Genomic DNA, 15,999 nt, shown 5'->3' with positions numbered 1-15,999 from the left:
GCCACTGAGCTATGTCCCCAGCCCCTTTCTGCAGTTTTGAGTCAGGCTTATAGTCCCAGTGCTTTCCGACAGGGCGGCAAGCCCCACCCCCTTGCTCCACGAGTCTGTCTCCAGTTTCAGTGTCTTCCTCCTCCTGCCCTGTCAGGTGGCTTATTCCACCAACTCTGCTCAAAATGGCATCCAAGGTCTGTGGATGTAGCTCAGCGGTAGAGCACTTCCCTAGCACATGTGAGGCCCTGCAGTCCCCCATAGCACCAAAACACACACACACACACACACACACTCACTCACTCACTCACTCACTCACAGAGCCATCCTGGCCTAGCAGCAGCAGCAGCAGCAACACTACAAAAACCATACTGCAACAGATGCAGGAACTCAGGCCCAGACCCTCTGTGTGTGTGTGTGTGTGTGTGTGTGTGTGTGTGTGTGTGTGTGTGTTTGAGATAAGGCCTCACCATATATATCTGGCTGGCCTTGAATTGCTACGTAGCCCAAATTGGCTTCAGACTTGAAGCAATTCTCTTGCCTCAGCCTCTGGAGTGCTGGGATTACAGGAATGGGCCACCATGCCTGGATTCCCCTGTGTTCTTAGAAGTGTGAGATCCCCTCAGCTCAGGCCTCTTCCCGACTTGCAGCTGGGGAGCATACCCAAGGGAGAACGCCACGCAGGAGGACTAGAAGGAGCCAGTGCTTGATCTCTGCTTCCCCTCAGCCTTTTCCCATTTGTGGGTGGGTGGGATGAAGTATTTTCTGTCACTCACCCTCTCATCTCTGCTCCCTTGCTGAGAGTCTTAGCCAAGAAGCATGGCCCTGGTCCCTAGCTCCTGTGGGACTGGGCTCAGGGGCCTGCATGTCTCAGATCCTACAGAAGCTGATGTAAGGGTTGCTGAAGACTTCGGATCTTTTCCGTAATGAAATACAGTCCCTGTGGTTGGGAAGATAGACTGGGAGAAGGAACTGACAGTCACTGTGTTAAGCATACAGCAAGTGCTCAATAAGTACACTGAATACATGATTTGAGTCCTTTTACCCTTCTAAGTCCTGTGAACTTGGAGAGCCAGATGGGCTTGACTACTAATTCCAAATGATATATGTAGAATACAGGTTTGTCTCCACCCCTTTTGCAGCTTCAGTTTCCCAAATTATTAGAACAGTGAGGTGAGATCTAGAAATCTCAGATCACTAACATTAATGTTCTGTGACTAGGTCTTGATTTGGGACTGCTGGCCATAGCCTCACCCACTGTCCTCATAGCTGCATCCTTGCAGACAGCTGCCAGTTTCCTTGCTTCCTCTAGTGTTGTTCCTCAGACAAGATCTCTGAGGAAAGCAGAGAGGGGTCTGCGCGCTCGAGGAGTGGGTCAGAGGCACAGGCTCTGCAGCCAGCCAGCAGGGGAGCCATTGGGCAGGCGCAGGTAACCGCGCCAGTGCTCACTTGCAGCCTGACCTTGGGCGGACCTCTTCCGGCCCCTTGCCCTCAGAGGTCAGTCTGTCTGGTCCCTGAGGCCCTGCCTCCTGGGGTTCACCTCTTATCCTGACCCCACCTTCCTCCCGCTGCCTTAGCTCCGGGCCCGCATCAGAGCGTGGCTTGCGGCTGCCCGCCCAGAACAGACTGGGGCAGAGAAGAGTCCCCACAGACGCAGACAGCCGCCGACCCTCCACGCCCAGCTACACCCGGACGCTTCCCCCTTCCCCCTCGCCTCGTCGGGCAAGTGGAGCCGGTGGGCACCTAGGTGTGTCCCCTACCTCTTCGGTCACCCCCACTTGCCCCAGAAGTTGTCTCTCCTCCCTTGGGCTCACGGGCTGTTAACTAGATCGTGCAGGCCCTGCTGCTGTTTAGCTGTGTATACCCGACCTACTTCCTGCCCCACTGGTCCTCAGTTTCCCCACCTGTAAGAAGGGGTGCGCGGCCGGGTGGGGGCCTCCCCGCGCTCCACTCCCGCTGCCGGCTCCGCAGTGAGGGGGGAGCGGCGCCGGGAAGCAGCGCTTGGTGTCACGTGACATCCCCCTCCCCGAACTGCGGCGGCGAGCGCCGACTGCGTCCGGGCAGAGCTGCAGCGGCCGCGGCGGGCACCAGAGTGCCGAGCCCAGCAAACCCCGGCCCAGGCCCGCGGTGAGTGCGCCGTGCGAGGAGGGGCCCGCGATGTCCCCGGCTGCCCTCGGCTGCGAGCCGGGACCCCGCACAGGCGGCTGGGCGGGAGGGGGCGAACGGGGAGAGGGCCTTGCGTCGGAGGGGCGCAGGAGGGGCGCAGCCGGGCTCGACCGCAGCTGGAGCAGTGACGGAGGCCCGGCTGCGCTACGGAGCTCCTGCCTGGTGGTGGGGGGCGTCCAGGCAGTACCTGGGGCCTCGGGTCCCACCCCCTGGGTGGGTGAGTGCGGAGTGTGCTCGCGTTGGAGAGGGGGCATTTTGGGTTTCCAGGAGGGTCTGCGGAGAAGTGGGCTCTTTTCCTCCACCTCGGGGAGGGGCCCTGGCCCTAGCAACCTCTAGAGGGAGGCGCCTTGGCCCTCAGTGCAAGGAAGTGGGGTCCTCGGGTCCAACGACCCTGAGCCGGGAGAGCTCAGGAAGAGCGGTGATGTCCTTGCATCCCCGGGGCCAGAGCGCATTACCCCAGCCCTCTGTCTCTGACCGCCAAGGAGCAGGGCTACACATCACGACGTCGAGCGCCCCCTCATCTTCTCTGGCTCGGCAGGATTTGAGGACTTGGTGGGAATTCATAGGACTGTCTCCGTGCCCGGCAGATGCTTTGGTGCCAGCCGCCAGGCACAGGGGCTCAGGGAAGAAACCTTGTTTACACACATCCCACAACACACCCAAGCTCCGGAGGTGAGCGCCCCCACCTCCACCCGGAGTAATATGAACCCAGCTAGGGCTTGACCACCGAGTCCTTGGCATAACACAGGCCTGAGGGTCGATTCAGGACACCCACCCTTCATGTGGCACATTGGCATCTGTCCCTGCCCTTTGCTCCTCTTCTGGGCAAAGTCAGAGGGCTGGGGGCCTGGTCACCAGCAGGATGGCACAGGGAGAATCCAGCCAGGTTGGAAGCAGGAAAGAGGGGCAAAGAGACAGGAAGCAGGTGAGATGGCACAGCCTCTTCCCTGAAGGAGACTGCTCCTGGCCCCCATGAACCCCCTTGGTCAGGGCAGTGACCTCGGTTTCCTGAGTGTCCCTTGGAGGAGAAGCTTCAGCAGTGGTGGCCATGGGTCTTCTAGTTAATGCAAAAGGACTTGAGCCACAGGTGCCACTGAAAGGTGTCTAGGCTGGCGCAGGACCCAGGGCAGCAGCTGAGTGGGTGAGGTGGTGGTCAGGCCCTGCTGGCCCCTGGAGTTTTCTCCCCTCCTGCAGGACCTCCATGGGGGCTTAGACCGCACACACAGTTTCAGGGTCTGGGCAAGGGGTGGGCATGCCTTAGGCCGTGGAAAGGGTGATCATTACCCCTCAGGGTGATCATTACCCCTCAGGCAGCTTGAGCACCGTCCCATCCACGGCAGCATTTTGAGGCAGGCGCTGAGGTCTCCCTTGCACAGGTGTAGAACCGAGCTCAGAGAGACTAAGAAAACTGCCCGAGGACACTGAGTTGTCTTGTGTCCAGGCTAGAATTCCTGTTCTCCTGGTCCAGGGTGGAGACCCTGTAGGGTGGAGGAGGGGTCAGTGACGACATGGATGTCAAGGTGGCCCACTCCCTTTTGCTGCCTGTGTGTGTATGGGGGCAGGTCCCCTGGATGGAGGGGGGAGGTGGTGGGCTTGAGGAGAAGCTCCAGAGTCTGTCGCCTCACATGGTTGTGATGTGTCCCCACCTGGAGCTTTCCCAGCTCACTGCCTTTCTTGTTCCACGCCCTCTCCTTCCCTCGCCAAGGAGCCCATCCGACAGGGGTCTCAGAAGACCCTTCTCCTGGGTCACAGTAGGGTTCTTCCTCAGGCCTCTTGGACGGCACAGGTCTCCTTTTTAGCTTGGTGCTGGGGACTCTGCTGCTTGGGCCTGAGGCCCCTTGGCAGGGCCTGCACAGGCATGGGGAGAGGGAGCCCTGAGACCCCGCCCTTCTCCTGCCTGTGCCTTGCTGTCAAGTTCGAATCCCTCCGAGGACTCCTGAGGCAGCTGTGTCTTCCCTGCCACCTGTCTGTCTGTGAGCTGTTGTCCTGCCTGTCAGGCCGCAGAGCAGTCACCACGCTGCACAAAGAGCCGACATTCACACACAGCCAGACCCAGATGCAAACACGGCTTGACTCACAAATACCCAGAGACCCAGACGTGGGACGCATGACATACCCAGGCCAAGACGCAAACCTGACTCTGCTCGCCATCACACACAGATGTCGGCCCTGTGTACACAGAGATAGGTGGTGTGAGCAGGATGAGCTCCTTGGAAGCCTTTGTCGGGTGAGGATCTGTGGCTTCCTCCATGTGCACACGATACCTGTACCTTAACTAACCTGGCAGACACGCTGTGTACCCACCCACACCCAGGCCACCTCGGGTGCACACCCGCATGCATTACATCAGCTTCCTGCATGTGGGATGCCGGTGCCTCGTCACCCCAGGGCGTGGCAGAAGCCTCTGTGGACAACCCTAGCAAAACCTCACTTTCTCCCGGAATGTGACCCCAGTGTGGCCGACCGTAGCAACCGGGCAGCTGCCTAGTGCTTCTCCTTCCGCAGACCCTGCCCTCCTCCCCCTGCATGTGCACCCCGTACATTTGCAGGGTGGTCACTGAATCTCTGTCCTGGCTGCCCCTGCAGGTGCCACTCCACAGGTCCCTCCCCAGCACAAGCTCCACACGGCCCTGGGTTCTCTTTCCTTTGCTGCTTTTGCCAGATGTCTGGCCAAGTCCTAGTTTCTGCCCTGCCTGCCCAGCAAGGCTGGATCCATCTGTTACGAATGGAGGGGATCCCTTGAACTTATCTGCTCACCTCCTCTCATGGCAGAACCTCTGCCAGGCTGGAGCCTGGCACCCTGGCTGTGCCTCTCAGAGATTGGTACCACTGGGAAGTCGCTGGCCTGAAGCACTTCTGTGGGCTTCAGTGAGGCTCCAGAGCAGACTGACGTCAAGTCAGGGGCAGAGAAGGGCTCCAGCTTCTGGCTTCCACCTGCTCCCATAGGCCCTCACACCAGGTTGGCCAGAGTGCTGATTCTCAGCCCAAGCCTGGCCCTGCCTCTTGCTGGCTGTGTGGCCCAAGCAAATCAGTTTCCCTCTCTAGGCCCAGCCGCAGCTCTGGGAGACAGCTCAGCTCAGCTCAGCTGGGAGTGAGGAAAGACAGAGGTGTGAGGTGGCAGCCCTGTGCCGATAAGGGAAGGAAGCTTGGCCCAGCTGAGCAGTGTAGGGCACGAGCGGTCCCTGCTGAGGAGGCCTGCAGCCTGGAAACGTAGTCCACATGAGGTCAAGCAGGGATTGCCCAGCCTGGAACTTCCTGGGGTGGCCACTGTGGGTGACCCGAGGGCAGGGGCTGCAGTTATAGTTTTTCTTTTTTTTTTCTTTTCTTTCTTTCTTTCTTTCTTTCTTTCTTTCTTTCTTTCTTTCTTTCTTTCTTTCTTTCTTTCTTCTTCCCTCCCTCCCTCCCTTCTTTCCTTCCTTCCTTCTTTCCTTCCTTCTTTCTTTCTTTCTCTTTGTTTTCTTTTTTTGAGACATGGTCTCACTGTGTAATCCAGGCTGACCTTAAACTCACTTATGTAGCCCAAGCTGGCCTCAACTCAAAGCAATCATCCTGCCTCAGTCTCCTGAGTGCTGGGATTATAGGTGTGCTCCACTACGCCTGGCAGTAATAGTTTTCATCTGTGTTTTGGTTTTTTGAGACAGGGTCTCGCTCTGAGTTCAGACTGGCTCTGAGTTCACTATGTAGCCCAGGCTGGCCTAGAACTCATGGCGATCCTCCTGTCTCGGCCTCCCAAGACTGTGGGTGTTTTTATCCCTCAAAATGTGCTCTATTTTTAGGGCTGCAGACTGGCACTTGCAAACAGTGACTCAGAGGGAAGAAAGGGAGAAGAGGCAGAAGGGTGCTGGTGGGGAGACACCTCTAGAGAGGGGGTCCAATGGGAAGGAAGGAAACAAACGTATGATCTTCCTGCCTTGTGCTGACAACGTCAGCAACCTTGGCTGCACACTCACCGAGCATGTCATGAGCGCATCGTGCGTCCCCAAGGCTGACAGGCGATGGGGAAAGAGGTTGCTGTTAGCGGCATCCTTCTGTCCCTGCCATGGTGGTGTGTGGTACGTGTTACTGTGGTTACCTCTCGGATGAGGCTGAGAGAGGTCTGCCGACTCTCCTGCTCTGCTAGCAAATGTTGCACCTCTGTCAGAGTGAGGCTACCCTCTACTGGGCCCCCTATTGGAGGGAGCAGACCTGAGTTCAAATTCTGACTTTGCTTCTGACTAGCTGTGTAACTTGGGGCAAGTTACTTCATCTTCCTGAGCTTCCTACAAAGCGAGGGTCGTACTACCTACCTGATGTGTTGGATTTCTGTTGGTTTTTGTTTTTGTACTGGGAATTGAACCCAAGGTCTTTGTACTGAGCTACATACCCATCCCTTTCAAATTTTGTAAAATTTATTTCGAGACGGAACCTCACTAAGTCACTAAGTTGCCCAAGCTGGTCTCGAACTTGTGATGCTCCTCCCCCAGGCTTTCAGAATCCCAGAGCCCTGGGATTACAGGTAGGTGCCACCGTGCCTAGCTCCAGATAGATTTGTTTCGAGGATTAGAAAGACTGGCATAGGGCAGGGAGTGGTAGAGCCCTTGCTTAGCACATGCGAAGCTCTGTGTATTTCAGTCCCCAGCACTGGGGCAAGTGGGCTAATGTAGATAATGTCTGCAGCAGTGCTCAGCTCATTATGGGTATCTGTCTGGGTCCTTTTAATTTTTAATTTTTTTGCAGTACTGGGAATTGAACCCAGGACTTTACATATGCTAGGCAAAGCTCTCTAGTGCGGAGCCACGTTCCCAGCTTTTTTTTTTTTCCTGTCTTTTTGAGATAGGGTTTCCCTATGCAGTTCAAGCTGGCCTTGAGCTCACTTTATAGCCCAGGCTGGTCTCAAACTCTCAACGATCCTTCTGCTTCAGCCTCCTGAGTGCTGGGATTACAGGTGTGCACCACCACTCCCGGTTGTTCTCAGCTTTTTAAATGTTATTTTGACACAATGTCTTGCTAAGTTACCCTAGCTGGCCTGGAACTTGGAGTCCTCCTGCCTCACCCTGAGTGACAGGTGTCTGGGTCTTAAAGGACATTGGCTGGGAATCATCAGGAATCTGAGTCCAGTCTGCTGTGTGGCTTTATACCAGTCATTTTTAATGCACAAAAGGAATAGCAAACCCTGGAATAATCTGAAAAAAAAAAAAAAAACAAAAAAAAACAAAAACAACTTTTTTTAAAGACCTCAAATTTTCCTTTATAGCAAGAAAAAATAAGCCTTTTTTTCAATGATTTGGGGTAGTGGGTTTTTCTATTACCAAGGACGTTGGCTATTGGGACGTTGGCTATTGGGCAGTTTTCTTCCTTGAGTCAGTGCCTGGCACATAGTAGGTGTTTGGTAGATGGCAATGTGGGCATTAGTAGGGTCATGGGTTGCACAGCAAGGCGGTATGACCCACGGCAGCGTGGGCAGAGGTGGGAGGCAGGGGACAGGATGCTGGCTTGGGCTCCGTGACAGGTGGTGGTGGGGGTGAGTTGAATCAGTTTACTGATGCCAGGCTGAGGAGTTTGCCTTTTCCCCGAAGTCACTGGGGGACCCCTCAGGCCAGCTGAGCCTTGTGCAGCAGACCTGGGGGGTCCCTGGCCAGGACAAGGAGCAGCCTGGCACAGTGTTCTGCTCTGCTCTTCTGGGTAAGAGTGGCGCAGAGCCTGTCTCCCTGGACCTCATCTTCTCTGTGTGTGCAAAGGAGAGGCTCTGGCATCTCCCATCCCTGGGGCCTGTGGAAGGACCTAGGCACCAACCCATTGGGGAACCAGATTGCTGCGAGTGAGTGGAGCCAGGCTGCCACTTGTATGGGAAGTCAGGACCTCACATCACCTTCTGGCCCTGTCCCACCAGCCTTGGGCCAGGGCCTGGCCTCTGAGCCTCCCTGTCCCTCTGGGGCAAGAGTGGGTGCCGCTGCCCCTTTCGCAGCATGGCCGCTCTGAGCAGGAACGCGTGGCTGTGTTGTGGGAGCCCCAGGTGCGCTGGCCTCTGGGGGAATTGAGGTGTTTCTTACAGCTACCTGTTCCCCTGGCTCCCCTGAGAGCTGGGGCTGCTGTCAAGACGCTGGGGGGATAGCAAGGGAGGGTCAGGCTCCCAAACCACCTGAGAGGCCACACGAGCCACACGCTCACCCAGCAGGCTGCTAGGGGAGCCGAGGAAAGGTGGAGGCAGCGCAGGGAGGGGTCCAGCTGTCTGCTCTGTTCCTGAGCTCCTGGCCTGGGAAGAAAAGATGCCCCCTTCCCAGGTAGAGGAAATGCCTCCCCGTGGCCCCCTCCTTGAGTAGGGCTCCAGGGGCAGGGTGGAGGTGACTGAGGAGGGCGACCTTGGGTCTTCGCCATTCGCAAAGTGGGCAGTGTGATGGACCTACCAGGGCCTGCCAGGCTGGGGCCTCTCACGCCGCTGCCTCCTCCCCGACCCCAGAGGTCCAGAAGAGGCCGCCTTCCCCTGGCAAACTTGTGGCAGCCCAGGTAGCAGGCCAAGGTGCCACAGAGCAAGGCTGGCAGAGCCCCCAGCACAGAGACTGCGCCAGTCCCAAGATACCGCCCCCCTTGCTGGACAGCTGCGAACCTCTGTGGTCCTGTGAAGGACCTGCCTGCCCTTGCCCTGACCTGCTCTGTCGGGCCTGCTGTGTGTCCTCAGGGCGGCAACTGCACAGCTGGCCGGAAATCTCGTAGGGAGAGAAGACTAACAGGGCCTGAGCAATAGGCTGCAAGTGGGACATTAGTTGAGCCCTTAGAGTGTCCTGGGCCCTGTGTAAGCCCTTGTTATGGATCCATCTCATTTGCTCCGCACAGCAACTCATCAGCAACCATGAGTGGCTCAGAGAGGTTACAAAGCCTGCCCAAGGTCCCCCAGCTGGCGAGGGCCTGGACAGAGACTGAACGGAGGCTGTGGGGCTCCACTTTTAGCCACGGTGGTGTGTGGCATGCAGAATGAGGTGGGGAGGGGAGGCGCGATGCAGAGGGACTGCACGGGAGCAGCTCTGGGCGGGGTCGACATGGCCCTGGGGGCTGGGGTGCCCCAGGGAGCCCGAGGCTCTGCCATAGCCTGTCACTGCCAGCATGGAGAAGGAGTGGGGGTCGTGTTCCCATGACAGGGAAGATGCAGGTGTCGCTGGGCTTCCCAGAACCACGCCTGTTACTTGCCTGTCCTTACTGAGAGCCCTCAGAACCAGCCCCGCCCGAGGCACAGTGCGGTGCAGCCACATCTACAGTGGGGTGGCGCAGGGGGCTCTGGGAAGGGAGCTGGGTTTGGGGCCCAGCATCAAGATCAGCTGCACACCTCAAGGTCCCTGTCTGAACCTTGGTTTCCTCCGCTGCAGAATGGGCAGAGTTTACCAGCCCCAAGGGCTCTAGCGCACAGAGGCAACCCAGATGTGAAAGCCCTCTGTGAGTTGCTACCACCGGGCATAATCATCATAATTATTATCTGTAAAATGAGGGGGTTGGACCAGCTGATCTCCGTGGGCTCCGCTCCAGCTCTGATGCTGAGGATTCTCGGGTTTCCGAGTTGGGAGTTCACATCGACAGAAGGGGAGGAGAAGTCAGGGTCAGCGGGAGCCTCTGCCAAATCATCCCCTTCCCTGTCCCAGCCTGGGACGCTATGCCCTATGGGGTGAGGGATCTGGGAGCTTCAAGGCCAGGCCCTGCAGGAGAGAGAACAGGCCCTGCAGGAGGGAGAACCGCCCCTGCCCTTCCCGGCAGGCTCCTCTGCCTGCCACGCCCATGGGAACTGGCTGCTCCAGAAAATCAGAGTGAGAAGGGCCTTGGACGGAAGGGGAGACCAGGGCCCCAGAGGAGCAGGGACCTGCCCACAATTACCCTGGAGCCAGTGCAGAACTGGGCTTAGGGCTCAACTGACTCCATTTCACCAGCACATGGTGCCAAAGTAAGAGTATTAAAGACGCTCCTCATGTGCTGGCGCCTCCTGTATCAGGGTGGAACACGTCACTCTGAACCCTAAAAACAACCCTATGGAGGCAAGTACAGTTATTATCACTATCATCCCTTTTACTGAGGCTTTGAGAGGTTATGAAAACAGCCCAGCCAGGCATGGTGGCACAGGCCTATAATCCCAGCAACTTGGGAAGCTGAGGCAGGAGGATCACCGTGAGTTTGAGGCCAGTGTGGGCTCCATAGCAAATATAAGACTAACCTGGACTACATAGCAAAACTCTGTCTCAAAAAGAAAAAGAAGAAATGGGGAGGAGGGAGAGGAGAAGGAGAAAGAAAATGGCCCTACGTCATCAGCCAGGTGTTATCAGGGCTGCAAACACAGATCCATTGCAAACATGCCAATGCCAGGCCCGATGTGTGTTACAACAGGAGCAAAATGAATTTGTCTTCCATTTTGTCCATAGCTGATCTAGTGCATCATTCATTCATTCATTCATTCATTGGACATTTACTGAGTGCTTATAATGATGAGATCATGCTGCTTGTGTGGGCTGAGGGTCAAGGATTAGGCAGCAGGCAGTGGCTCTCCAGACCCCCTGAACACGCTGCTGCTGCTGCCTGTCCCTCCTAGCTTCAGTCCAGCCTCTGCCCTCCTGCGTGCTCACGTGGACCTGATTTACCCCTGGGAGAAATGGGGGCATGACTCAGCAGGGCTCCCAGGCCTCCTCCACCTCAAAAACGACTCTGCTGGCCACTGTATTAATAGCCAGTACCATGCGGGCTCTTTGTGGGCACAGGGTGCCCTGCTAAATTGTTTGGGGGCATCACCTCGGTCAACACCATCAGCCTGCGAGCTCAGAGCCACTGTTTCCCCATTTTCCAGCAGCAAGAACTGGATCCCGGTTCTGTGGAGCGCTCAAGCCTGAGCCCTTGCCCACTGCCCGCTCTGCTACGCTCCGTGCAGGCTTTGTGCCCAGGCCGTGTGGTTATGCATGTACAACCCTGGTTCCTGGAAGGCAGGACATTTGCCAGAGCAGCAAGGAGCTATTAGAAACATACTGTGTGTCTTGGTGAGGTGCCTTTCAAGGCTAAAGCTCGGGGGCTGGGGAGACTGTGTGTCCTCTATGAGAGACATGGGGGCCCCGGGCCCCAACCCGGCACTGCCTGTGGTTTGAAGTGCTTGGAAGGCCTCAGAGGGTCTTTGTAGCCAGTTCTATCCCTGCTGACCCTTGGGTAAGCCACACAGCCCCTGGGGAACCCAGTTTCCTGATCTGTGAAATGGGAGGCGTGATGGAACCTAATTTACAGGGGGGACATCAGGTGTGAGTGAAAGTACTCGGCACAGGGCCTCGGAAGCTGGTAGCTGCTGTTGTTCCAGATGTGTGTGATGGGACGTGTGTGATGTGCGATGGGACTGAGGCCTTGGGCGTCGCGGGAGCTGGAGATGCTGTTTGCTGGCCTCAGTTTCCGTATCACTCACGGCAGACACACAACTCTTGCAAGATCTGCCTCATGAGGTTTAGAGATCACTGAGGTCCCAGGGTGCGTGGGTGCAGCTCTGTGATCGGCTCAGCAAGAGCCGTGGGAGCGGGGCTGAGAGAACACGGTGAGCCGCGGCGCAGGTGTGCCATTGTGGGCCTGGATAGGCGCGGCGGGCGGCGCCGCGGAGAGGGCGAGGACGGGGTCTGGGGCCACCTCCATACAAGGGAGGAGGGAGGGAGTGCAATCAAATGCGTGGCTGGGGACGCGGGGCGCTTCCTCGGGCAGCTAGGGTCCCCACCCTTGGCGGGAGTCATCTGGGGCGCTGTCCCTGGTCCTGGAGCTCACCGGGCTCTGGCCTGCAGTTCTTATGATGGCCAGTTGAGGGCGCCAGGGACCGCGGCGGACTCCCAAGCTCGTTTTAGAACACGTTTTGTAAAACATCCTTTATTTTCCACATTCCTACATAATAGGAATTATTATGTGGCTCCAGCCACATACCTTATTCAATTATTGTGTGGCTCCAGCCACATACCTTATTTCAAAAACCAATGATACTGCCGTAAGAAAAGCAAAAAGTCCTCTGCTTGCCTAGGTGAATACCTTGCATGACCACACTACTGGAGTCAAAGAAGTAACTAAATACTTTCACCTATGTATAAAACACATATCTTTAGACTTAAGAACAGAAAATCATACAGCTGTACCTGACCTCTAGCTCAAATGGATTTAAGCAATACCAAAAGATATGCAAACCGGCTAGGTTCTAGGATGGCATAACCAGCCTGCCCACCCAGAGGAAGGGCTAGGAGAATGCTTGATGCACCCTCCCTGATGTATCTTCCCTACCTCTCATCCTTTAGATGACACTGGTAGCTGGACATCGTGGTGCATGTCTGTAATCCCTGCACTCTGGAAGGCTGAGGCAGGAAGATCAACAGTTTGAGCCAAGCCTTGGCAACTTAGTGACTTAGATCCTGTCTCAAATTTTTATTTTATTTTATTTATTTTGTCTTTTTGAGCCAAGGTCTTGCTATGTAGTTCAGGCTGGCCTTGAGCTCCCTTTGTAGCCTAGGCTTGTCTTGAATTTACAACAGTCCTCCTGCTTCAGCTTCCCCAGTGCTAGGATTACAGGTGTGTGCCAGCACACCCGGCTCAAACTTTTATTTTATTTTATTTTTTGTTTTGTTTTGTTTTTGTTCCGGTACCAGGAATTGAACTCACAACCTTGCACTTGCCAGGCAGGTGCTGTGCTGCTGAGCTAAATCCCCAGCACCCCGCAGCTCAAGCTTTTTAAAAAGGGCTACAGATAAAAAAGGGATAGGGAAACACTCAGAAGGCTCAGGCAGAAGGATTGTTTTGAGCTTGACACCAGCCTGGGTTACAAAGTGAGCTCAAGGCCAGCCTGAACTACATAGCAAGACCCTGTCTCCAAAAGACAAAAAAGAAAAGGAGAAGAAGAAGAAGAGGAGATAGGGATGTCACTCAGTGCAAAGGCCCTGGGCTCAGTCCCCAGTATTCTAAAAAAGAAAAAAGAAGTGGGGACCTAGAGTAATTACTGAGGAGGAAAACCACCCTTATGTATTTCCATAATGTCCTCCAGGGGGCTGAGCTTCTGCTAAGGTAGGGGCTTTGTGGGGTTAAGGGGGCTCAGGGAGTCCAGGAAGGGCTGGCATGGGGGGGATCCTAAGGAGCCCCTCCCGATCTTATAAATCGACTAGCAGACACCAGAAGTGGGAATGAGCTTGTACTAGGAAACCAGCAAGTGGCTGGCAGAACCAGGGGCCATGCCCAGGTCTCCTGGCCCTAATACATCCAGCCCTAAGTCAGCCTGGTTTCCGTGGGTGAGCTCTGGGCAGCAAGCCCAGCTTGGTCCTCTCAGCTCTATCCAGCTCACCCTGGACATGGCCAGGAGAGCCATGCCCTTAGCAGGAGGGGCCGGCTGGCTGGATCCCAGCCTGTGATGCATGAGATGGCCTTTGCCTCCCTGCTTTGCTCTCTTGGGAATGCAGCAGTTGCAACTCTCTGATCCCCAAAGATCATCCTGTCTCCTGCTCTACTTCTTCACAGTAGCTAGCTGGGCTGTCTGCGTTGGTGATGTGCAAGTTCGTGTATACATGCGTATGTGTGCATACTGAATAAATGTACGATGGGAGTGAGGACTTGTGATTTCTGTGCATGGATCTCTGGTGTGTTCACAAGTGTATACAAACCCTTTCATAGTTAGTGGATGAGCATGCACTGATTTGGTTTTTGTTTTTTCCGGGACCGGGAATCGAACTCAAGACCTTGCTCTTGCAAGGCAGGTACTGTGCCGCCTAGCTAAATCCCCAGCCCCCAGCCCCGAGCATGATTTGGGATCTGTGGGCCTCACCTGACCTTTGCACATGCATGCGCATGGGTTTGCAGTATGGGGGCTGACATTCACGGGGGCATGTGTGGACCATTCCATCTTGATGTCAGTCTAGGCCGGAGATAGATGTCCCTGTGCATGTGCACTATGGGGGGCAAGTGCGTGTGTGCCTGCAGAAAGTATGTAGCATGCGGGTCCACCAGAGACCTCCCGTCTTGTTCCTGTTCTGTCACCAGTGCGAGCAGTGCCAGGCACACAGTAGGTCCTCAGTGGATATTTGCTGAATGATGGAAGGAAGGAAAGGAAAAAGGAAGGAAGGAAAGAAGGAAGGAAGAAAGGGTGGGCAAATATTTATGTGTGTCTGTGTCTCTTGAAAGGCTTTGCTCCCAGGGACCCTTGAGGCACATGGTCTATGTGGGACCAGAGAAACAGCCTCAGTGGTGGAGTCTTGCATTTATTCTGGCCAGGCCAGATTGTTCCAGTCCCCGCTGGGACATTTTTAATATGCAGGGGTCTCAGGAGCCCATTGAATGGGATAGGGGTTTCAACCGGAGCAGAGGATGGCTGGATTGGCATCTCACTGGGCAGCTGCTTGCGGAGGGAATGTGAGCCAAGTCACACCCATCCTCCCTCCTCTCCCAGGGCCCGGGGACCCCCCACACCCCAGAGAGAATTCTCCAGGAGCTCAAGGTTTGCAGCCCCTGGCATTGGGTGGGTCTGGTGTGGCAAGCAAAGCCACGGGCTAAGTAGGAATGATTATATTATATGAGCCAGTGTAATTCTCTCAAGACAAACACATTTTTCCATTGTTATGTCTTTGACCCAGAAAAGTGAGAGTGGGTGTTTAACAGATGAGCAAACTGAGGCCCGAAGAGGAAAAGTGATTCGTGCCAAGACACACGGGGGCTGCCTAGCCAGGGCGGGAAGCCCAGGACAGCCCTGTCTTCTCTGCTTTTTTCTTTTCTTTTGGTACCGGGAATTGAACTCAGGACCTTGCACTTGCTAGGCAGGTGCTTGTGCCACTGAGCTATATCCCTGGCCCGACAGTCCTGTCTTCTCCTCAGAAGACCCCAGGCAGATATCCTAGCTGGGAGTGACTCGGAAGGGGAGGAGGTATCTGGGACTCTGGGCAAGAGTCAGCCTCACCAGCCGCGTCTGGAGCCCAAGCCCTAGCTCTTCCCAGGGGCCGCCCCTCCCTCCGCCTTGACTTCTCCCCGCTGAGGTTGGAAGGGGGAGCTGGAGGCACGTGGGTGGATCTCCCAGAGTTCAGCGTAAGGTGAACTTGGAAAGGGAGCTCCGTGGCCCTCCGCCCCTGCTCCCTTCTCTCCTGTTCCCGCAGTGTGGCACGTGTTTGAACAACTTGGGTGCAAAGCTAGGGGGCCTAGATGGGGGTGGATCCCTCCCAGAGGACCGGCTGTTTTCTAGGTGGGAGGCTGGAGGCAAAGGAAGATGGCAGTGACTTTCAGGACCCGGGCATGTGCACTCAGCCTGACTAGGCAGTAGTGAGCTCCCCAAAGCCTTGGGCTGGTGGAGGTGATGCCACTGCAGGGTTGATGTTTGTGGTCACAACATTAGGAAGCACCAGAGCCTACTTCAGGGCTAGTCCCTTATTAGCTGCTCTGTGTGTGTGTCTCTGCCTGCCTGTCTGTCTGCCTGTCTGTCTTGCAGGTTGTTTCACATGCTCCCATATAGATCTGTCTGCCCCATTCTTTCCAACAGCTGCATGGTGTAAATGGGATATAACTTATTTATTCACTTGCCCCTGGATGGCCATTTAATGTATTTTAGAATTCTTATTAGTAAATCTTTCCTAGCATGACAGAAATGGCAGTTTCAGAGAGTTAAGCCTAATGCGAATGACGCTGCAGCAAAGGTTTTATTTAACAGAAACATGCTAAGGGCCAGGTGCTGTTCTCAATGCTTTATAATTAGCAATTTGCTTAACCCTTGGCAAAACCCTTTGAAGTAGGTACTGATATGCGCAGCATCCACCTCGCTTTGCAGGTAAAGAAACTGAGGCACAGAAAGGTGAAGTAGCATAGCTGAGGAGCGGGAGAGCTGGGATGGGAACCCCGGGCGGGATCACAGGGATGAAGGCGCGT

At 55.6% G+C, this 15,999-nt stretch overlaps 1 protein-coding gene across 2 annotated transcripts in view; it reads left to right on the top strand.

The window, feature by feature from the left end:
- The first annotated feature begins 2,039 nt into the window (after positions 1-2,039).
- Rap1gap (RAP1 GTPase activating protein) overlaps positions 2,040-15,999 on the top strand; it is a 64,386-nt gene continuing 50,426 nt past the window's right edge. Inside the window, exon 1 of one of the 2 annotated variants that reach the window (XR_001236080.1) lies at positions 2,040-2,115. The gene's annotated coding sequence lies outside the window, so the exon portion shown is untranslated. The remainder of the gene's footprint in view (positions 2,116-15,999) is intronic. The other variant, XR_001236079.1, reaches the window with a different exon arrangement.

Source organism: Chinchilla lanigera, unplaced genomic scaffold (assembly GCF_000276665.1).
Source record: "Chinchilla lanigera isolate Chin_1 unplaced genomic scaffold, ChiLan1.0 scaffold00051, whole genome shotgun sequence".
Taxonomy (NCBI): Eukaryota; Metazoa; Chordata; class Mammalia; order Rodentia; family Chinchillidae; genus Chinchilla; species Chinchilla lanigera.
This window is presented reverse-complemented; position numbering and strand designations above follow the sequence as displayed.